Source organism: Taudactylus pleione, unplaced genomic scaffold (assembly GCF_031769625.1).
Source record: "Taudactylus pleione unplaced genomic scaffold, aTauple2 ptg000101l, whole genome shotgun sequence".
Classification (NCBI taxonomy): domain Eukaryota; kingdom Metazoa; phylum Chordata; class Amphibia; order Anura; family Myobatrachidae; genus Taudactylus; species Taudactylus pleione.
The window spans coordinates 330,045-354,464 of record NW_028284503.1 but is presented as its reverse complement, the minus strand read 5'-3'; the positions used below and the strand labels follow the sequence as shown (position 1 = coordinate 354,464).

Below are 24,420 nucleotides of genomic sequence, written 5' to 3'. Positions count from 1 at the left end.
TGGCAGATTTTACAGAAAACATGAAATATACATGGGGTAAAAGAAAGATGATTGGCTAAAATATTTACTCTGTTTCCTAAAACAAAACACTATTGGCCAATCCTTTAAACATGTGACCCGAAAAATAAGGTCAGATTTGATTGGATAAAACACGCAGTGTGCAATTGCAAACATAAGAGTGCAAATGATCCAAACGCAAAATGCACATGCATTATTAAAGTTAACACAATTAGCAACAGTACATTCACCGATAATAAACATTACTTTGTTTTGGAAATTGAAAAAAAAAACGAGAACGGGGAAAACACCCACAAAAAAAACAATAAAGTTTATTGACACATTAAAAAAAACTGATGAAAATGAACAGTAAGAGTTAAACACTCTTAATTAGATAATTGACAACAAGCTTATAACAAGCTGATCGATAGTCCATGTAAATATGACATGTGACCATCAATACAACAAATACGGCCGCAAACATCAGAACATAATTAGCATACAGCGACTGATAGCGCCTGACTACGATTGTCTTGTTCGTTCGATCAGATCAGTCGGTAGCTAGAGGAGGTGCAGTGCTAACGAATGGGCATCACTTTGTTTACGATCGACCAGCCGTACGATCGCTTCAGTTTATGATTTTGCGGTTGTAGCCCGTGCGGCCGCTACGACCGACTCTGAATGAGGTCCTAAGTCCTTGGAGAGTGAGCATGTGAACTATTTGGCATTTTGGCCACAATATAATACTAATTGAAACCAGGGGCGTTTTAAGAGAGGAGGGGGCCCGTGTGCACTCCTCGTGCAGGGCCCCCTCCTCTCTCCCTGGTGGCTGGCAGCCGACTGACACGGCTGGCCAGCCACCGGAGCATTAGTAGACTCCGGGCACTAGAGTGTGCCTGGAGTCTACTGCGCAGAACCCCAGAAAATGGCCGCGGCGGCCATTTTTCCGGTGTTCTGAGCAGCAGTGACACCCGACGCGGGACCACGGACAGGTAAGTTTAAAAAAAAAACATGGGTGTAGTGTGTGCGATGCGGGGCCCCCCTGGACCCGGGAGCCCGTGTGCCCCGCACACACTGCGCCCATTATAGATACGCCACTGATTGGAACATCTCACTATCTAAGAGTCAATTCTATGCCGGAAACTTGAGACCAATCAGTGGCATTTATTGTCTATAGACATTGTTTCTATTTCTTTTATTGTTTTATTATCTATTAGTGATTTATGTTTTTTCATGTTATATTAAACAAAATTTGTTTTATTCTATATTCGCTCCCTTGTTCTGTATTTTACTAGTTTTGTATAGATATAGAAGTGTTCCCAGCACTGTAAGTGGGAGCTGCATTACAGCTGTTAATTAACCTTATTTTAATTGTGTTCACTTTGTGCCTGATATATACAGTACATAGGTTACCTTGTATTTGTTTTTTTTAGGGTATTTTGATTTGTTTTTCTGTTAAAATTCTTGCTTATCGCTCCGGACGAATCAGGGGCTTCGTGGGCGCGGTCTGGCAGGCGCATGCGCTCTGCGACATCCAGTCACGCTGACGCCTTGCATCGAGGAAAGCTGTGCACATCAACTTCCTGCTTCATTGGTTGCCCGGGCAACAGAGACGCCGCTAGGAATTGTGGGAGCTAATTAATGCAGTTCGCTGGGCGCCGTGGGGAACAATCGCTCGCCAGCGCTGGTTTAACAGCTGCTTGACCAGGCGAGTTCCAAATAGCACAACGAGAGGTATTACTAACATACCATTCATTAGTAAATACTGTACCATATATGTTTAACCTGACAATCGTTAATTGATACTAAAATTACATTACTACTTCGTTGTAGCTATGTGCTTTTACCTATCGCTATTAGCAATATTCTACATATCGTCACTTGATAGATGAGCCTGTGAGAGTTATTTAGTGGAAGGAGTAGAATATGAGTCATGTACTCTCCACGTCTGTTTTTATTTATATTACAGTATACATTATTGTCCTGTTTTTCATAAGTTGGTCAAACACAGTCGAGTAACAGTATTATGACCACCTCCTACATTTGACGTCGGCAGTGCGTAGCCCATGAAGTACGTCATGTGCCGTGCGCTGGCTTGGTGGGTATATAAGGTGTGCGATAGGCCGTCTGCACACACATCACTGGTTTCTGTCATGGGTAAAAGAGGCGATTTATCCGAGTTGCAAAAAGGGATGATTATTGGCTTTCCGGCCAAGCATGGCAGTATTTCTGAAACAGCGCAGTTTGTGAACTGTTCGCGTGCTGCTTGTGGTGAAGGTGTATCGTGACTGGACAAATGGCACCATTGCGAATAACCGACGTGGAAACTGCGAAGCACCACGTGCCATTGATCTGAGAGGTGAACGTCGGCTACGAAGGTGCGTGAGGGCCGACCGACACGCTACAGTGGAGCGGCTCACCGTCAAAATTAACCTGGGGGCCACCAGACGTGTCTAAAATGACAGTTCAGTGAACCCTGCTGCGTATGGGGTTCAGAAGCAAATGGATGGTCACTTCATCTAGGCTAACGAAGGTGCATCGGTGGAAAAGGCTTAAATTTTCACGCCTGTATCGGAATTGGACCTCCGCTGATTGGCGAAGGGTTGTCTTCTCCAATGAGTCACGTTTTCTGCTTCAGCGAATGGATGGACATTGGCGTGTTGAGTGAGAAACCGGAGAACAAACACCCTGCAACCATTGCTGGAAGAACACAAGCTGGTGGTGGTGGCAGCGTTATGGTCCGGGGAATGTTTTCATGGTATTCTCTGGGCTCACTCGTCCATGTGGAAGGCGCCCTCAACCGATTTGGTTATGAATCCATCCTTGCAGCGCCCATACACCCATACATGCTGATTGTCTTCCCTGAGGCGGATGGGATCTTCCAGCAAGACAATGCGACATGTCACACGGCTAGTAATGTCCGTCAGCGGTTGGACGAGCACGACCCAGACTTCCACGTACTTCCCTGGACCCCTAATTCCCTGGATATGAACATAATTGAGCATCTGTGGGACGACCTCGATCGTTGTGTTGGCTCTATGGATACTCCACCAGGCACTCTCCAGCAACTGTGGGAAACACTGCAGTCAGCATGGCTCCAGATACCTGTGCCAACCTACCAGCACCTTATTGAGTCACGCCCAGCTGCTGTCCGTGCTGCACATGGCGGTTACTCTGGCTATTAGCTGGTGGTCATAATAATGTGACTCCACTGTGTATATTACTTGTGAATCCACTACTACCTGCAGTAAAAATAGCAAGGGCGAGGCACAGCCGAGCATGGGTGAGACACAGCTGAGCAGGGGCGTGGCAGCATACAGCTGAGCAGGGGCGTGGCAGTGTACAGCTGAGCAGGGGCGTGGCAGCATACAGCTGAGCAGGGGCGTGGCAGTGTACAGCTGAGCAGGGGCGTGGCAGCATACAGCTGAGCAGGGGCGTGGCAGTGTACAGCTGAGCAGGGGTGGGGCAGTGTACAGCTGAGCAGGGGCTGAACGTAGCTGATCAGGGGTGGAGCAGCATAAATTTGAGCACGGGCTGACTTATTCACAAGATCCAAATATACTGCCTCTTATTTTTTATCAGATTCAGATATTAAACACTCTGGGGCCTATTCAACCCTCCCCTCCTTCCCCTTCGCTCCCCTCTCCCACCAACCTGACTGTCTGGTACACAGGCTGCAGCCGCAGACCCCGGACCTACCGTCTGAAGATTTTTTTTTAGTTTTTTTACTTTATTGTGTTTTTTTTTTTTTTTTACACTTCTGCCGGGAGAACACACAGGGCCTGATTCAGACCCGGACGGAAAGTCACGATCGCTCGCTATGGGCAATTGTCGCCCATCTGCACATGCGGCAAAAATACGCATTCGCGAATCAGTCACTGCGTCCGGGAATCGTGCGCTCGTAGTACACAGACTGGACGCTACTTTGAGTGACAGATAGCGCCGTTTGTGGGTGGTAACAGGGCGAGGTGCTTGTGAACGGGGGAGTGGTTCTGGGAACGCAGGGAGTGTCTGGGCGTCAAAACGACGTTTAATGGGTGTCCATAAATAGCATGGAGGCGTCATTGTACACGTCACTTGGTTGCATTTCAGCCTGCAGTGATCGCAGTGCTTGCGGAGGGGTAGGGTCTACCTCAAGTGCTGCGTGCTGCTCCGATGGGTCTCGATGTTACAGATTAATCATACACTTCCTGGAGATGACGTGGGCTAAGAAAGAAAAGTGGGCGTCTTTATACCGGCCTGCGTTCGCTCTGCCATCGCTCTCTATGACATAGAGGGCGTCCTTGCACCAGACAGTGCGATTGCGGAATTTGCATACCCAGCTCCTGACGGCTGTGTGAGAGCGCAGCTTAGCGTCCGGGTCTGAATCGCCCCCACAGTCTGTGTCAGAGCAGCAGCCGGACGAGGGAGCGATTGAGGGAGCCGAGGAGGACCTGCTCACGCTGTATATCACGCTGTACGCCACCTGAGAGTGGCGAATAGTAACACTGTCAAATTCCGAAAAAAGAAAATTTTCGGAATTTGATGAATAAACTAATTTCCATATCCCCATACTAATGTACTAATATCCCCATACTAATGTACTAATGTCCCCATACTAATGTACTAATGTCCCCATACTAATGTACTAATATCCCCATACTAATGTACTAATGTACTAATATCCCCATACTAATGTACTAATATCCCCATACTAATGTACTAATATCCCCATACTAATGTACTAATATCCCCATACTAATGTACTAATATACTAATATCCCCATACTACTGTACTAATGTACTAATATCCCCATACTAATGTACTAATATCCCCATACTAATGTACTAATATGTATCCCCATACTAATGTACGGAGAGTATGGAAATTGACGCAGACGGACTTAACCAGGAGATATCAGTGATATCTTCGGCGTTAATGGTGTTAATGAATACTAAAAAAATGGTAATTAAGGAAAATGTCTTTAAAACTGCTATTTTAGTGTTGATGAATAGGCCCCTCTAACAGAATATTCACTGAATGTCTATGGAATGGGAGAAAACTAGGGATCCATTTGGGAAAATTAGACAAACCAAAAACATGGAGGCGTTGCGTTCCCTACGGTGACAGTGTTCCACTTTGCAGCATGTTGGCTAAATAACATCGCGTTTCGCTAACATGGGAAAGATAACGTTTGTGGTGCTCTCACATCCTGGTATAGAACGCAGGCTGGAGAATCAGTGCTAGAAACCTATTTGCAGGAACTCAGATTTTACACAAGGGACAGTGGACCTCATTCAGAGGCGGTCGTTAGTTGCAAGCGGTCTCACTGAATCAGGACGGCCGCTTGCATCCTGAACGACCGCCTCCTTGTCGATCGCTAAGCTGTGGGTTAACACCCACAGCTCTAGCGACCGACATGAGTGATGGTCGTGATGGTCAAGACCATCGCGACCATCAGAGCTTACAACCAGGCCCTAAGGTTCGGTCTGGGCACTCGTAAGCCCCAAGGAGCTTCCTGCTCTGATCGAGCAGGAAGCTCCCCATTGACATCAGCAATGATGACAGTGGGGCTGCCCCCAAACGGCAAGCGTTCCGGCGGGAATGCCTCCATTTGGGCAGGCACGCCCCCAGCCTGCCTCCCAAACGGGGCGAGCTGTCACTCACCATCGACAGCTCGCCCCGTCTGCTGCGAGACCCCTAGCGACGGAGCGTCCGTCGCTAGCCGGGTCTCGCGCATGTGCACGACAGAGCTGGCTCCGTCGTGTGCATGCCCAGTGGGGCAACATCAAGTCAGTTGCAATCGCTCAGCGCTTGCGACCGACTCTGAATGACCCCAGCAGATTTGCTGCAGGAGGAAGAGCACAGAATTAGGACATATTAAAGACTTGAAACCCAAAGCAGAATCTAAACTACTGACGTTTGGACATATTGCTCATGTATTTGAACTTCACCCCGGGTCCATCTTTCACTGTCCAAACTCCACACAGAGGCCCTGATTCAGAGCCGGACGCTCTGACAGAGCGCTCGCTCTGAATCAGGGCGTATTTTTTTTTTTTATTTATAGAGCGCCCTCCTGGCTACTCGCATTGCTGTGGGTTGCCACCCACAGCTAATGCGAGCGGCCAGGATGATGGTCGCGATGGTCTTGACCATCGGGCTTGCGATGAGACCCTTGTGGTAGGGTCTCGTGGCCGCAAGCCCCAGAGAGCTTTCGGCTCTAACAGAGCCGAAAGCTCTGTTAGAGCCGAAAGCTCTAACGGTAGGCGTTAGGCGCTCTCAAGGGAACGCCTCCGTCTGGGCAGCCACCCCCCCGGCCCGCCCACCAAAGGGGGCGTGCTGTCACTCAACATCGACACCACGCCCCCTTTGGTGCGAGACCCGGAGCGACGGATTGCCCGTCGCTATCCGGGTCTCGCGCATGCGCACGACGGAGCCGGCTCCGTCGTGCGCTTGCGCTCTGGGCCACCATCGACCCCGCTGCGAGCGCTCAGCGCTTGCGACCGGGTCTGAATCAGGCCCAGAATCTATTATCTATGATCTAAAACAAGCCGAGCTCAGATTGATAGCATGGTAATGCTGGCGAGGTCGATTCGATCCAAAATACAGTAAGCTGACATTATAGGGAGCGATATCTACATGACAAGGATCCGCCATTTGGGAAACAGATGTTGCAGAAGTCAAACTCACACTTTAGCATTCGGACGCCCCGTTTCATCCAGTAATGGAAGTGAAAAATTGACGCCAGAAAAATAGCAAAGAAAATGGGTCCGTTATCTAAATATTCCAGGTCCAAATTGGAAACATCCATCGGGGTCAGCACGGGAGCCCCATTTCCAATTCCTGCTCATTTTACCTGTAATTGGAAATAGATGACTTCATATCAATTCTCTACAGCTCCAGTTCCCATAGGGCAAAGGGGCCTATTTATCAACAAAGTGATAAATGCCCCAAACCCTATCACTCCACATTTCCGCTGGAATTGGTTTTAGAACAATTCATCATCGGCAGCTGGCTCAGCGATGCCGCCATTATTCTGCTGCTAATAATAGCGGGAAAGTTCACTCTGCTGTGTCCCGTCCTGGCAGTGTTACTGCGCAATTCGTGGGCCAGTGGTAGCGGAAGGATTCAAATAGATACCTCTTAACTCTTCCAGCGCAGGAGTAGGTTAACGCCCTCGCAAGGTAAATTGCGCTACTGTTATGTCCCCATATACATTATATGGTGCAATTTTTGCGCAAAATGCAGGAAATATCTGCGATCTATCCAGCGACAGACATTTGTGCATACTCCTGGGCGGACGTACATCCGCTGTAAACGCAGCGCCACAGCGTGTAAAAATAGGGATCTGCTGATCACTATAACAGGAACGGTAACCGGACCCCCTGCAGAATTAACACACGCAGCGTCTATGATCCTTCCGGTACTTGTACAAACTATTGAGCATAGTTCCAAGGCCTGGTCATACTAATCAATAGATCAATAGCGGCTATATTACAGTCCCCGGGGGCAACCCCTCAGTATAGACAGGCGGAAAAATCAGGATAAGAGCTGGGTATATGGATCCAGGCGGCTGAATGCACTAGTCTGTGTAATAGAGACGTCTCGCTCATCAATCAGTGGCGGCCATTAAACTACCAGCGACTAATGTTCTAATCAACCGCCTCAGCAATGACACCAATAAACTAGGGGGTTAAGAGACAGGTGCACCCAGGCGTGGGGAGAGAGCTCGGCCTCCTCGCCGGACGCCAGCACATGGGTCCTACAAGTGCCCTATTAGTGACAGATGTTCAGTCTTTGAGTACAGGATCTGGGGAGATGGAAGTAGATTCAAGTGCGAGTTTCTCCCAAACTGGGCCGCACGGTTCTGTTATTTAGGAGGAGATGTTGGTTAAAAATAAATAGGGGACATTCATCAAACCCAAAGTACCATCCAAACAGTTCCTGACTGTCCCATTACAGGCTGTGCTTGAAAAATAACAGTTAGGAGCTGATTGGTTTGTACTTTGGGGTCTATTTACTAAGCCTTGGATGGAGATAAGCTCCCATCCAATCAGCTCCTAAATGCCATGTCACAGGCTGCGTTTGAAAAATTACAGTTAGGAGCTGATTGGTTGGGACTTTTATCTCCGTTCACTTTATCTCCATCCAAGGCTCAGTAAATAGGCCCTCATTCAGACCCACTCGCGAGCGTCTGTCCGCTCGCAAGTGGGTCGATGGTCTGCACTGCGCATGCGCACGACGGAGGGAGCTGCGTCGTGCGCATGCGCGAGACACGACGAGCGAAGGACTTTCCTTCGCTCGTAGTGTCTCATCAAAGGGGGCGTGCTGTCGATGTTGACTGACAGCACGCCCCCTTTGGTGGGCGTGCCGGGGGCATGCCTGCCAGACGGAGGCGTTCCCAAGGGAACGCCTACCGTCTGAAGCCGGCCCCACTGACATCACTAGTGATGTCAGTGGGAGTGATTTTGGCTCTGATAGAGCCAAAATCACTCCTGGCCTTGCGGTTGAAAACCTCAACCGCAGGCTGTTGCTCGCAGTTTCGATGGTCGCGATGGTCAAGACCATCGCGACCATCATCCTGCACGCTCGTATATGGTGTGGGTGGTGACCAGGGCCATAGACCTTAGTCTCTCTCCACTTCACTTCTCTCCAATGCTTTGATAAATTTCCCCCGTAGTCTTTTGTGAGGAGTTGGACATTCAGAAGCCCATTCAGAGTTGTGGACGGGTCTTGCAGTTTTGTTTTCTCCGCCCTTGCTCCGTAGTTTAGCGTAATCACCTACGAGCGAATCCAAGTTGTACGCTTCTCAGGCCCAACTCCACTTCAGGCTGAATGAGCTGAACTGGCTGTCAGTGGGGCGTCGGCATGTAGGGTAAGTTTAGCGAGTGTGCGCGTAGCCGGAATTGCGTTCTATATAGAGTTGTGCGTACGTAGACATCCTTAATTCGGATGTCCCTCTTGCACCTATGGGGGTGGTATGGCTGAATAGACGCCCTGCGGTATACAGGCGAATATCGGTATTTAGGACCTGATTCAGACCCGCTCGTGAGCGCTGAGCGCTCGCAAGCGGGTCGATGTTGCCCAAGAGCGCATGCGCACGACGGAGGCGGCTCAGTCGTGCGTATGCGCGAGACCCAAATAACGACGGCCAAGCCGTCGTTATGGGTCTCGCACCAAAGGGGGCGTGCTGTCGATGGTGATTGACAGCACGCCCCCTTAGGTAGGCGTGCTGGGGGCATGGCTGCCTAGACGGAAGCGTTCCCCTGGGAACGTCTACTGTCTGGGGCCAGCCCCACTGACATCACTAGTGATGTCAGTGGGAGTGCTTTCGGCTCTGATAGAGCCAAAAGCACTCCAGGGCTTGCGGCAGCGAGACCCTACCGCAAGGGTCTTGTCGCAAGCCCGATGGTCGCGATGGTCTTGACCATCACGACCATCATTTTGGCCGCTCGCTATAGCTGTGGGTGGTCACCCACAGCTATGCGGATGGCCAGGAGGCAGCTCCAAAAAGTAGGAGGGACGGCCCTGATTCAGAGCGAGCGCTCTGTCAGAGCGTCCGGCTCTGAATCAGGAACACAGTTTCCGTGCAGGAAGAGTGAGCGCAATTGGGGCCAGTACGCATGCAGCTCTAAATGGGCCCCTGTCGTACTCACCGGACATGGAGTCCCTCTGAAGCTGGTGGGCTAGGACAGGAGCCTACAGTGGCCCAGCTATAACCAGCCCGTGGCCAGTTTAGTTGCATTCGGTCGGTCGGTCGCACAGGGGGTTATATAAACAACCTGATGTTTCCTGCTGAGAACAGGGAAGTGGGATGAAGTTAATGTCGCCCGCTCACAGTGTGAAGAAACATGACAGGAAATGGAGCCTCGTAATATACCTGAGACAGGAAATAAACGCTCCGTTCTGTATACAGGAACTGACCGCTAAGCAGCTATAACAACACCATAACCCGCTGCTTCACCTATTACACAATGTTCTGCTCCTGTTTACCTCAAATAAGCAATAGAAAAACATATATGTATCAAAGAATCAAACAGGGTTAGAAAGCCCCCTAAAGCTGAGTACACACTTGAAAGACGCGACGATCTCAGGGCCGGTGCAAGGTATCCGGGCGCCCTAGGCAACATTTTACCAACCGCCTCTGCTCCCTCCAATTCATAATAGGCCACGCGTCAGTCTCCCCAGTTAAATACCATGCCACACAGCAGTGTCCCAAATTCATAATATACCATATAGAATATTACACACAGCAGAGCGCCAAAATCATAATGTACCTCATAACACTGCCACAAATTCATAATAAGCCATTATTTATTTTCTTTGTGGACTCAGCAGCGCCCTCCAGTGGCCAGCGCCCTTAGGCGGTTGCCTAATGGTAGCACCGGCCTTGGACGATCTAACAACGGTCCGATACGACCTAATGCAGGTGTCGTACCGTACGCCAGTAACGCCCCAATACCTGGCACCTCTCGCACACCTTCCTGCCCAAGTGGCCAGGATGCTGGAGTGACACCAACTTTTTCTGGGAGTCTCCCGGACATTCCGGGAGCATAAATAAGTGTGAGCACGTGTAATGCGGACGAAAAAACAAAAACGTAAGATGCGCTCCGCAAACGGACTTGCATCCAACTCTGCATCAACCACTGCATGTCGGCGCAGTTTTGCCCGTATTAGCTAAAAACATCCTGCGAGGTAATACGCAGGCGACGGGCTAGGCGATGAAGATCCGTCCCGCTGTCATATTCTCCGCCTGGAGGAGATGAACGGGATAAGAGTCCCCCGAAGGTGCAGCGGGGAGGGAGGGGAGACGCCAGCTCCATCTTTATCCCCATGGCAACACGGTGACGGGATGTAATATCATCAGGCAGGACCACAGGCGGATGATGGAGAGGGAGGGAGGGGGTAATGGATCTGCGCCTGTCTTTGAGTCAGAGGAAGGGTCTCCCATGGGATAATCTTGTTTTCTTGGCAGACAAAACATGAGTATGTGCTGTGTGGGGACCTGACAGCCAGCAGAAGGCGGCGGATGAGCGGGGGTCTTTAATGAGGGATTTAACTGGGAAGATGCCGACACCTCCTAGGTAAGAGTCTCGTCATTAGGGAGAGGAGATGGAATGATGTCAGGCAGACAGAGACTATTGATCTCAGCTATGTCATACAATGATACACCATGTCTACGCCCTGTACTGTGTAAATACGGATTATTCATACAAACGGGGCTTTGTCCTTCTTCATGTTGGATGTCAAATAATAACCAAACGCATTTTAGGGCTGATAAAGAGTTGGGAGCAAAGCAAAAAAAAAAAAAAAGCAACTTTGCACCTGGACACACTGCACTGTAAGGGGGGAAGGGGCAAATATATGTATTTATGGGCCTGATTCAGAGCCGGACGCAAGTGGCAGCTCGTTCGCTCCGAGCGATGTTTGCCCAACTGCGCATGCGTACGGATCGTAATACGCATGCGCGAACCAGTCAGTGCGGCCGAAATTCATGTGCTCGCAAAATAGCGAATGCCTGATAATTTGAGTGACAGAATGAGGCGTATGTGGGTGGTAACAGGGGAAGGTGCTTGAAAACGGGGAGTGGAGATCCGATCGCAGGCGTGCTTAAAGGTCAATACGGGCGTTTTATGGGTGTGCATAATTAAAACAGCAGCGTCATTGACCACGTCACTGGGTTTTTTTTAAGCCAGAACTGCTCGTAAGATTGTGGTAGCAAAAACCAACCACAAGAATAGCGAGCAGCTCATACCCGGTTCGATGTACTCGATTAATCTAAATAATAGCGGACATGACGTAGGATGCGAGCGGCCAGGGGGCGTAGTTTCCCAAAAAACGAACTCAAGTTTTGTTCGCTCGTTCAGACCAAGAGGCATGAACAGACCGCAAACAGCGATCGGTTCATTTGAATAGCCACCCCTATTTTCGGGACGAGCGAGCGCAAATAGCTACCGGCTCTGAATCAGGCCCTATGTCTGTATGTAGAGTAAGTACTGGCTGCTTCTGCATGTAGCCCACACACGCTGGGCAGCTTTATTATTACACAGCAATTCAGATGTCAGCTAGCGCACGAAAATCGAACTTTTCCTGTATATGTTACATCTGCCCCCCCTGATGCAAAGAGGCCTATCTATCACTAAATATTTACAGCACATTCAGTATATCTAGTATCACTCAGATGTACTATGGAGAGATCGCTCCTTTACTGACAACAGCTGCAGCCTCAGCCCCCATACGTTTAGGGATGGCCACTGAACTGCCATCAATGTTTCAAGAACATCGATGGTTGCTGGCCGATGTCAACCACTTTTGCCATTGATGGCAGAGAACCAATGTTTCTCTGCCATCGATGGATGAGTAGGAGAATATTTTTATTTTTGTTTTTTTTAGCAGCAGACAGAGCTTAGCCCAGCCCCGGAGGCCGCTAAGCCCCACCCCCATTTTTAATTGGCCCACGGCCCGGCGTGCCAGCAGCAGAGGTGACCATCGATCGATCACCATAGATGGTTGTGTGTAATCGATGGTAATCACCGATGGGACACCCCACTGATGGCCATCCCTATATAGGTATCTATGGGGGATGCGATGCTGTCAGATTTACCAAGCTCCGGAATGCAAAGGATTCCGGAGCTCGGTCCACGCAGCTAAAGCCATCTGAAGGCAGTGTTGTGCTGCTGTAGCTTATGGGATCCAGTTTGTGAAATTACCAGGAGAGGATTGTGGAGGAACCCTCCCCGGCAACAGCCGCCACGCATGTATGGTCTGTAGACCACGCATGTGCAGGAATAAAGAAACCACTAATGCGGTCTTCCCACTCTGAGAACATCGCAGGGACAGTCACCTTTCGGATACATCCTGGCGCAATATCGCATCGCACAATGCGATCATGGGTGACAATATCGCAGCCAGGGCCCGATTCGGACCATCGGTAATATCGAGTACCATCGGAAGTGAACGCAGCACTTGTGGCTGACCATACCCTACCACAAGCACTGCGAGTGCATCAGTGTAAAAAGCAGCCAAGTGACGTGTACTATGATGCTGCGTCTTAATATGTACATCTCTGAAACGGCGTTAAGACGCTCAGGCACGCCACTCCCCCATTTCCAGCAACCAACCCGTTACCACCCACCAACGGCTCGTCCAGTCACTCAAGCTAGTGAGGCGTCTATACACAAGGGGCGAGCGCTTCGCGTTCGCACAGACTGGTTCGCGCACGCACAATGAGATGCGTACGCATGCACAGAGCGCAAACATCAGCAGGCTGCGTGCGAACACAGCCTAGCGAACGTGCCTGAATCGGGCCCCCAGGTCGCAATGCAATTAAGGATAAATGAGCCCCAAAGTCACTTGCTCTTATTACTTTACTCCCACCTCAGATTCACCCTCTAAGTATCCGCAATACGGGCAGTATGTATGGCGCGTTCCATGGCAGAGTGATATTAACTTGCAAATGAAACAGTGGGCATATTCTGAATGTTTAAAGGGACAGCAGAAAAATCACACAAAGAGACGTATTATCCCCATGTAGCAGATGGTCTGTAGCAGTGGGCAGGACACGCCTGCCATAACATTATGCACATTAATTTATGTATATAAGGGCTGAATTGTAAGTAGATGTCCCATGTATATAGGAATAGATAGTTGGTGTAATTGCTGTATTAGGAGCTGATGGATGCGGCAACTTGTATTCAACTACGCCTCGACCCTCATGTTACATTTCAGGACCTACCTACCTCAGTGACTATGTAGCGCAATACTCCCAGTTGTTGATATCACAGCATACAGCAAAACTCCCAGCCGCTGCATCACATCACCAATTTCCAAGCCAGTGATATCATAGTCCTATGCCACACTCTAGTATTGTGACATCACAACGCAGCACTACATGCCCAGCCGGTGACATCACAGCTCAGAGCCACTCTCCTAACCAGTGACATCACAGGCAGGGCTACTCTCCTATCCAGTGACATCACAGGCAGGGTTACTCTCCTATCCAGTGACATCACAGGCAGGGTTACTCTCCTATCCAGTGACATCACAGGCAGGGTTACTCTCCTATCCAGTGACATCACAGGTAGGGCTACTCTCCTATCCAGTGACATCACATTGCAGCGATACTCTACTATCCAGTGACATCAGAGGCAGGGTTCCGCGGGTCGTGTCAGGGCTCCGTGACCTGGTACATGGAGGTGGGGAAAAAAAAAAAAATCTAATTTTTTGGCTCTGTGCCATCGATAGTTAACCACCGATGGACTATGGTTTTGCAATCGATGTTTGTCAATCATCGATGGTCAATGGCCATCCCTAGTACACAGCAGAAGCTGTAGCAACCAAAAGCGGAATCGGCGTGATTTACTGCCGGACGCATGTTGGAATCCTGACAGCGGCTGCCCAACATGGGTGAAAATCCAGATCGTCCCTAAGGTAAGTATCGCTAACCTAATTCCCTCCCCTAACCCTAACCCTCCCTTAGGGGTGCCTCTCCTACCCCATCTAAGTGCCTAAACCCCCCTTCCCCGCCACCTAAACCCAAGTCCCCCGGGGGGGTGCCTAACCCTAACCCTCCATCCCCCTAGCCTAACCCTAACCTCCCGAGGGGGTGCCTAACCATAAATCCCCCCAGGGAACCCTAAACCTAACCCTCCCCCCCCAGCGGCTATCCACGCTCGGCACCCGGCGTCCCTTCGATCAGGATGCCGGGCGTTGGTAAAATGACAGCCATCTAGATCTAGACCCCTGTCATTTAACCCTCGCCGGGATTAAGCAGTCGGGAAGCCGGCTGTCGGGATTAGGTCCGACGGCTTCCCGCCTGCATGCCCCAAAAGCTGACCAATGTAGTATTGCCAGAAGCAGTACTATAGGGACCAGCTCCCCCCTGGTAGTGGGCGGAGCTCTGAAGCAGGGACGCACACAGGGGGTTTACCCAGTGCCCTAACAGACCAGTCTGGGTTGACATTTCTAATAAATATGGCAACATGTTGCAGCTTCCTAAAAAAATTTGGGAACAACAAATGTAAATCGCAAGTTTTGCCTCACATCCCATAGGAGTGAGCAGGAAAACTTGCGATGTCAGGGCTACCGTATGTGTGATTTAATGTGACTGACGGGGGCAACGAAATTAAATGCAATGGCCGCAACATCGCAGCGCCAAAAATTTTGTCCATCTGTGCGCACCTGAACATCGCAGTGATGTTCGCCATTTCATGACGATAATCGTGAATCTACGTTCAGCATTGCTGAATTAGGCCCTTTATCTCTCTCCAAGCTTTGAAACATCTCACCCTAATTTCCGTATGTTCTTAAACCGCCATTCTCGGTGAGGCCACTACTCCCCAGTGACGTGGGCACCAACATTTACCACGCACAGGAATGTTAATCCTACACGCCGTCTCTCATAGAATACCCGGGAAGGCTCCCCGAGACCATAATACAGCGACGGTCGTGATAACGTGACCACCCCACAACCTGTCACTGTAGACCTGCTCATGGCGTCTCCTGGACGCCACGTCTACGAGTGTGTCTTACACATATACCCTGCATCAATGAACACAAGGTTTTGCAGCCGGATCGCGCACCGTGCGTGCTGTACATAATTATTATGTCCGATTACATATAAACCAGATTTGAAAGTTTCCATCGGAGATTGCCCATCGCTATCAGCGTGACAGAGCTGCCGGATCTTCTCTGATTAGTACGGAAGAATAAAACACAGATCTTTTTGTTTGTTTTTGTGCACTGATAACTGTGGTAATAAATGTCTGGGACACAGACAAAGGACTAACTGTCTCTTCCACTAATCACATCCAGCGTCCCTCTGGGGCTATTGATGCTGAAAAATTAAATATACAGACGCATCCCCTGACCAAACGAAAGTAAATAGTGAGCGTTCTGCGCTGCCTCCATCCATTAGTGTGAGATGGCGGTCTCTAGGACCCGGCACGGTCCTGCCGGGAGGCCTGAACTCCGATATGTGCTACTGCGCATGGGCGTCTTCTCTCCGCGAGTCTTTCTACTTGGCGTCCATGTTAGACGATCGCGCCCTGAGATTCTCCCCAGCGTTACAGCCTAAAAAGACCACACAGGTCTCCCATACACCCTGTACCACCCACGCTTGCCTAGCGCCAACCACCACTAATCAGGTGGTAGCTCGCCAGGTGAAATCAGGGAATATGCCACTAAGGTGTATTCCCCGATTTCACCTGGTGAACTACAACGCCCCAGCATACCTAATCGCCCCAGTTATATTGTACCTGTTTTATCCCTGTGTCAGAAGCCACCTGTATTTCTGCCTGGTTAATAAACACAAGAACTGGTTAAAACGTTTCACGTGTGGAATAACCGCTACGATACCTTTGCTGCGCCCTTCACCAATCCAGCCCGCGCCATCGGTACTCCCAGGGCTCAGAGTCCTGTTAAGAGTCCCAACTCTGCTAATATTATGGACTCAGGGCCTGATTCAGTGCCGGACGCTCTTGGAGAGTGCTCGCTATGAATCAGGGCGTCCATTTTTTTTTTTGTATAAAGACGGCCTCCTGGACGCTCGCATAGCTTGCAACAAGACCCTTGTGGTAGGGTCTCGTTCCCGCAAGCCCCAGTGAGCTTCCTGCTCTAATAGAGCAGGGAGCACACCACTGACCTCACTCGGTTGGTCAATGGGGCCGCCCCCAAACGGCAGGCGTTCCTTCGGGAACGCCTCCGTTTGGCCAGCCACCCCCCCCTGCCCGCCTCCAAAATGGGGCAAGCTGTCAATCACAATCGACAGCTGCCCCGCTTTGGTGCGAGACCCGTAGCGACGGAGCGCCCATTGCTGTCCAGAGCCGGCTCCGGCGTGCGCATAAGCAGTGGGGGACCATCGACCCGCTTGCGAGTGCTGCGCGCTCGCAAGCGGGTCTGAATCAGGCCCTCAGTGTCCAAATGCTGGTCACTCTCCTAACACATGGGCAGCATCCGGAAACCATCGCCATGCGGATAGACATAATCTGCCCTGTACGATGGAGCATTTATATTACTGCTATGGTCGGCATAAGTAATAGGTGCTGGAGCTCTGGGTTGCCCAGAAGGAAGATGGTCCCTACTGCACATTCCTTGGAACCATAAGGCTCCTTATGGGGTAAGGCTCTTCAGGTCTACCTCCTCTGCAAGACTCAGATGGTCTCCTGGCATTCACCCATGGTCAGCCATAGCCTTCCTCAGGGGCTGGAGTCTTCAGCTCCCACATGAGTAGAGGCCTCCAATAAAATTGGGGAGGATAATGGCGTGACGGACCCGTCCTTCCCTTCCCCAAAGAAGTGACCATACAAGACAAAAACAAAAGTGAAAAAATGTGGGCACACGGGTGGAGTAAATGAATTTATAGAGCCATAAGGCCTCACCAAAACTGTAAAAATTGTCCTTACCCTGGCCGATCAAAGCATCCTGGGCAATGTCCCACCAGCCGTGCTTGTATCATCAGTTTACTAATATGATCCATCTCGCAAGCAAAATAACTTCTACTTTAAAAGTAATATAAAATGGGCGGGATGTACTAAAGGGGAAAATGCAGTAAAACCCTCTGAAAAATGCAGTTTTCTGGAGTTTTACCGCATTCCTCTAATGTACTAAGCACCAGAATGTGATGCATTCCAGTGCTTTGCATCCCTAGGTAACATTACCTTCAGGTGGTGTTACCCAATAGCAGCCTATTGACTTCTCATCGCGACGAGGGATCCGATCGGATCCCTTCCATGAGCCCCCGCGGCCCGCGGGAGTTCAACCCGGAAATCTCTCTGCCCGGCAGCATCGCAAAGGAAAGCTCTTATCGGGAGAGCTGTCCTTTGCAAAATTTTTCGTAGATACAGCGGTAATGAACCGCGGTATGTACGCAAAGCCAGGGGGATGTATCGCATTGCGGAATCGACGCTTACTACATCCCGCCCAATATCTTTCGGTTTCTCACTTTATTTTTTATATGTATCTGCACATTTTAAATCTTCTCCCCTGTCACACATTGTAACACTGTTGTGCCGAGGTGCTAATAGTAGCTATATTGACTCCTTGCGCCTTAAATATGGCCCATAATGTTTCTGTATCCTGACACTATATGAACTATGGTCTCCGTGTATAAATGTACATAGAGCTGGAGTTTCCATTTGCGGAGTACAGCTGCCCACATGCTCCACATCCAAAGCCACAGAGGATTTTACTGCCGAGAGCAGCGAAACGCGCCATATGATAATTAATCCCATTACCCCCTGACTCTATCCCTGCTCCTGGTCACTCACACACCCCTCTACAGCGGGCGGCCGCATAATGCACCTATCCGGAGAAAAATTATGTCTGAAAGAGTGGAAATGGAGTGTACATCAGTCAGTAGACTTGGAGGGGAGATGTATCAGAGCCTGGAGAGAGATAAAGTTCCAACCAATCAGCTTCTCAAGGTGCGCACACTCTAGACATTTTATTAATGATTTGCCCGATTTCAATGCATTGGAAACGACAAACCGTCCAGTGTGTACGCACTATGTCACGTTGTGCGCGCTCCCGTGGGGTCGTCAGCCACATCGTCAGGTCAGCCCTACCCGACGATGCAGCCGACGACCCCATGCAGCAGGGGTCGGCATAAAAGGCGGTCGGGCACCGGATCGTCGTTTAGAGTGTACCCAGCTTAACTGTCATATTTCAAGTTGAGCCTGTAACCTGACAGTTAGGAGCTGATTGATTGGTACTTTATCTCTCTTCAAGGCTTGATACATAAACCCCTTTGTCAGTACCCTGCAACATGCAGTTAAAGGTGCCGGCACTTAAGGAGTTAATGTAGTCATTGTGCCCATGGGGGGATCCCATGCACGGTGTGTGTGGTCAGATTAGGGCAGCCGTGATCAGGGAAATAACATTGCAGGGCTAACGGAGGGGGTCTATGCCAGCACTGACCGGCGCTGTGGGCGAGGCGAATCCTATCGTTGTGATCTTGGGAGTGATTTGCAGTTTAGGTGAAGGCGTCAGATGGTCTCTTCTGTTTCGTTAATCTCATTAGGTCTAAGAGCCGGTGATTGCCCTTGGCCGACAGACCTACCAGATCAGCCCAGCACTTCCTAGAGGTCTGCCAGCTGCAGAGAGGGATACTTGGCAGGGCGCGGTGACCCCGTGGCCGCTGCAGGGGTGAGGTGGGGAGAAAGTCCTGGTTCCACAGCCTGCGCAACGCAAGGGAGAACGCTAACGGGTGTTCAATATAGATTGTCTCTAGAAAAGCACAGTGTGACATCATCATGGCCTATTTTTTATATATAATTAACAGTTATTATTTACATAGCGCCGCACACATATTATGCAGTGGAGTATATAATATATGGGGGAGATGTATCAAACCTTGGAGAGAGCTAAAGACTGAGATGTATCAAACCTTGAGAGAGATAAAGGACCAACCAATCAGCTCCTGTTATTTTTAAAACACAGCCGTTAAAATGACAGTTAAAGTACCAGCCAATCAGCATCGATCTCTCTCTCTCTGCATGCTTTGATACATCTCCCCTTATATTCTCTATCACAAGGACACTCACAGACTAGGGTTAATTTCTTTGTCAGAAGCCTTTGAAGATATATATCCTACATATTAGTATGTATATCTCAGTGGTGAAAGCTCTTTCAATTTCTCAGCAGTACGCTTCGTGGGTGCAAACAATGGCATGGCCTCGCGTCATGCCCCTGTTTATCGTCGCTGCGTGAGCATGGGAGCTGCTGGTCTACCCCTGGTCAAAGACGGCCAGGGCTCCATTTCGCTGCAGAGCGGTGTGACTCGCTCGGTAACGCAGATAATGGTGGCGGTAGTAAGGAGTTAGGAGATACGGTGTACCAGCTACTAATTTCTTAATGATACGCCATAGCAGCCCGTATCACTGATGTACATATATGCGCCTTTTTATCTTTCTAGGGGTCTTTGCCTAATGTGCAAGGCTGACCAGGAGGTTTGAGTGGGCAGAAAGGGCTACAAATACGCCCTGTATCCCCACATATACTCTATGGGCCTCATTCAGAGGCGGTCGGAGGATGCAAGCGGTCGCTCAGAAACTGGGCGGCCACTTGCATCCTGACCGCCCACCTCTGTTGCGGTCGTTAGGCTGTGGGTTAACACCGACAGCTCTAACGACCGCTCGGGTGATGGTCGCGATGGTCTCTGACCATCGCGACCATCGGGGCTTACGACGAGACCCTAGGGTAGGGTCTCACTTGTCGTAAGCCCCGGAGAGCTTCTGGCTCTGTCAGAGACGGAAGCTCTCCACTGACATCACTAGTGATGTCAGTGGGGCCTCCCCCAAACGGCAGGCGTTCCCATGGGAACGCCTACGTTTGGGCTGCCACCCCCCCGGCCCGCCTTCCAAACGGGGCGAGCTGTCAATCAACATCGACAGCTCGCCCCCTTTGGAAAGAGACCCGCTACGACCGGCGCTGTCGGTCGTAGCGGGTCTCATGCATGCGCACGAAGGAGCCGGCTCCCTCGAGCGCATGCGCACTGGCAAAACATCGAGGCGGCCGTGCGGTCATAGACCGTACGGCTGCCTCTGAATAAGGTCCTATGTGCTTTGCCATGTATTATATTGTAAGTGCTATTGTGTTATGGTGCGTACACACGGTCAGATTTGTTGTCAGATATGAACGATAACGATTTTAAAAATCGTTCATATCTGAAAGAAAATGTGACATGTGAGCCTGTAACAATGAACGATGCTCGTTCCCGCATGTCAGATAACGATCTCTGACATCTGATGTGTTTGCAGTCAGATTTTGACGATTTAGGCCCTCATTCAGAGCCGTACGCTCTGAGCAGAGCGCACGCTCTGAATGAGGGCTGCCCTCCATAAAAATGGAGCGTCCTCCTGGACGCTCGTATAGCTGTGGGTCACCACCCACAGCCTATACGAGCGTGCAGTTTGATGGCCGCGATGGTCGTGACCATCGCGACCATCGAAACTGCGAGCCGGAGCCTGCGGTTGAGGTTTTCAACCGCAAGCCCCGGAGTGATTTTGGCTCTATCAGAGCCAAAATCACTCCCACTGACATCACTAGTGATGTCAGTGGGCCGGCTTCTGATGGGAGGCGTTCCCGTGGGAACGCCCTCGTCAGGGAGGCACGCCCCCGGCATGCCCACCAAAGGGGGCGTGCTGTCAATCAACATCGACAGCACGCCCCCTTTGATCAGACACAACGAGCGAAGGACTTTCCTTCGCTCGTCGCGTCTGGCGCATGTGCACGACGGAGCTCCCTCTGTCGTGCGCATGCTCAGTGCAGAACATCGACCCACTTGCGAGCGGACAGCCGCTCGCGAGTGGGTCTGAATCAGGACCTTAATTCATTGTAATACTGTCAGAAATCGTTAAAATCGTTGGTAAAAATAGTTCAATTGTTCATCTGACAGATCTGACCGTGTGTAAGCACCATTACACCATACAGTACGCACTTTGACAATGGGCGCGCTGTCATCTTTGTGTCTTAGCCCTGGGGCATGTGAACCTAATGCCCACTGCAAGCGAGGCACTGACTGCAGTAACCCTGGGATGGGGTGAGGAGAAACCATTGCAGCAGGGGTGTTTATAGAGAGGAGGGGGCCCGTGTGCAGTCTCCGACACGGGCCCCCTCCTCTCTGTCCGGCACCCGGCAGCGCACTGAGCTGTGGCCAGCACCGGAGTTATAGACTCTGGGCACTAGAGTGTGCCCAGAGTCTATAGAGTATGCACAGGTCACCGGGAAAATGGCCGCTGTGGCCATTTTCCCTGTACTGCGCAAACGACAGGAAAATAGCCACGGCAGACATTTTCCAGTCGTTTTTACAGCGCCAGACTTCCGCCTATGATGGACTCCGGAGAGGTAAGTAATATGATGGGTGCACTCTTCGGGGCCCCCCTGGACCCAGGGGCCCGTGTTTCCCGCACACCCTGCACCCATTATATGCATTGCAGTAACTGCTCCGTGGTTTACGATGAGATGAAATAAACTATACTATTATTTTAAATAGTATCTGGATTTTGCTCTCAGACTTTTTATTTTTTTTACCACAGATCACACATTGTGTATTCTCCCTGGGGACAGCTACAAGCCAAGTACGTCACATATATCCTGAGATTTATATTGCACAGTGCTAAACTGTACAATAACCTGTTATTAGAGTTTTTGTTTAGGTCAGCGGTTCCCAAACTATTTTGAATCACGGCGCCCTAGATTATCAGCATTGTTTTCACAGTGCCCCTAAGTTTTTAAAGTTTGTTATTGAGAAAGAGAAAAATCTAGTAAAGTGAAGTAAATTGTGCTCCCCTGTCATCCTCAGTTATGTGGTGGTGGACAGGTTTGCACTTCCGTTTGTCCACATATTTACATTACATTGACCGTAAATAATTTGATTTGGTGCTGGACCACCAACATGAGGCACCCCTGCGAGTCTCTCGAGGCACCCCAGGGTGCCACGGCGCTCAGTTCGGGAACCACTGGTTTTGGTTCATTTTGCTATAATTTTCCTACAAAATCACAATTGCTGCCTGTGCTTACCCTTATGTGTATGTATGTCAGTGTATAGATCAGTGTATGTCAGTGTATGTATATCAGTATGTCAGTGTGTAGATTAGTGTATGTCAGTGTGTATATCGTTGTATGTCAATGTATGTATGTCAATATATGTCAGTGTGTAGATCAGTGTATGTATATCAGTATGTCAGTGTGTAGATCAGTGTATGTATATCAGTATGTCAGTGTGTAGATTAGTGTATGTCAGTGTGTATATCCTTGTATGTCAGTGTATGTATGTCAGTATATGTCAGTGTGTAGATCAGTGTATATCAGTATATATCAGTGTGTAGATCAGTGTATATCAGTATATATATGTCAGTGTATATGAGTATATGTCAGTGTATATCAGTGTGTACATCAGTGTATATCAGTATATGTCAGTGTGTAGATCATTGTATATCAGTATATGTCAGTGTGTAGATCATTGTATGTCACTATATGTCAGTGTATGTATATCAGTATATGTCAGTGTGTAGATCAGGGTATATCAGTATATGTCAGTTAGTATCAGTGTATGTCAGTGTATGTATATATCAGTATATGTCAGTGTGTAGATCAGTGTATGTCAGTATATGTCAGTGTGTAGATCAGTGTATATCAGTATATGTCAGTGTGTAGATCATTGTATGTCAGTGTATGTATATCAGTATATGTCAGTGTGTAGATCAGGGTATATCAGTATATGTCAGTGTATATCCGTGTATGCCAGTGTGCATTGTATGTCAGTGTATGTATATCAGTATATGTCAGTGTGTAGATCAGTGTATATCAGTATATGTCAGTGTGTAGATCAGTGTATATCAGTATGTCAGTGTGTAGATCAGTGTATATCAGTATATGTCAGTGTGTATGTCAGTGTATATCAGTATGTCAGTGTGTAGATCAGTGTATATCAGTGTATGCCAGTGTGTATATCATTGTATGTCAGTGTATGTATATCAGTATATGTCAGTGTGTATGTCAGTGTGTATCAGTATATGTCAGTGTGTAGATCAGTGTATGTCAGTGTATGTATATCAGTATATGTCAGTGTGTAGATCAGTGTTTGTCAGTATATGTCAGTGTGTATCATTGTATGTCAGTGTGTAGAACAGTGTATATCAGTATATGTCAGTGTACATGTCAGTGTATATCATTGTATGTCAGTGTGTAGATCAGTGTATATCAGTATATGTCAGTGTGTATGTCAGTGTATTTTATTGTATGTCAGTGTGTAGATCAGTGTATATCAGTATATGTCAGTGTGTAGATCAGTGTATATCAGTGTATGTCAGTATATGTATATCAGTGTATATATCAGTGTATGTCAGTGTATATATCAGTGTATGTCAGTGTGTAGATCAGTGTATATCAGTATATGTCAGTGTGTAGATCAGTGTATATCAGTATATGTCAGTGTGTAGATCAGTGTGTAGATCAGTGTATGTCAGTATATGTCAGTGTGTAGATCAGTGTATATCAGTATATGTCAGTGTGTAGATCAGTGTATATCAGTATGTCAGTGTGTAGATCAGTGTATGTCAGTATATGTGTATATCAGTGTATATATCAGTGTATGTCAGTGTGTATATCAGTGGGCATCCAGAACATTATAAACATGATGTATTCAGTCACTCATATTTTGATAAAAAAAAATTATTTCAGTTCATAACCCAACAGTAAGGGCCTGATTGCTGGCAATGCTGCTGGGGGACCCCACACCTAGATCACCCTTTGTGGCGGCCATATAGGATGGTCCGGGTGTCGTTTAAAAACCAACCTTTTGTTTGTTGTCTCATTTGATTGTAGCCTCCTTAGCAGTGAGGTGAGTGTCTGTATATGTGAGAGTTACAGCCTCCTTAGCAGTGAGGTGAGTATCTGTATATGTGAGCGTTACAGCCTCCTTAGCAGTGAGGTGAGTGTCTGTA

The 24,420-nt window shown here is 49.0% G+C and overlaps 1 protein-coding gene across 1 annotated transcript in view; it reads left to right on the top strand.

Moving 5' to 3' along the window:
- The first annotated feature begins 10,927 nt into the window (after positions 1 to 10,927).
- The window catches only part of MICAL3 (microtubule associated monooxygenase, calponin and LIM domain containing 3), a 134,857-nt gene continuing 121,364 nt past the window's right edge, over positions 10,928 to 24,420 (top strand). Inside the window, exon 1 of the mRNA XM_088470556.1 lies at positions 10,928 to 11,061. The gene's annotated coding sequence lies outside the window, so the exon portion shown is untranslated. The remainder of the gene's footprint in view (positions 11,062 to 24,420) is intronic.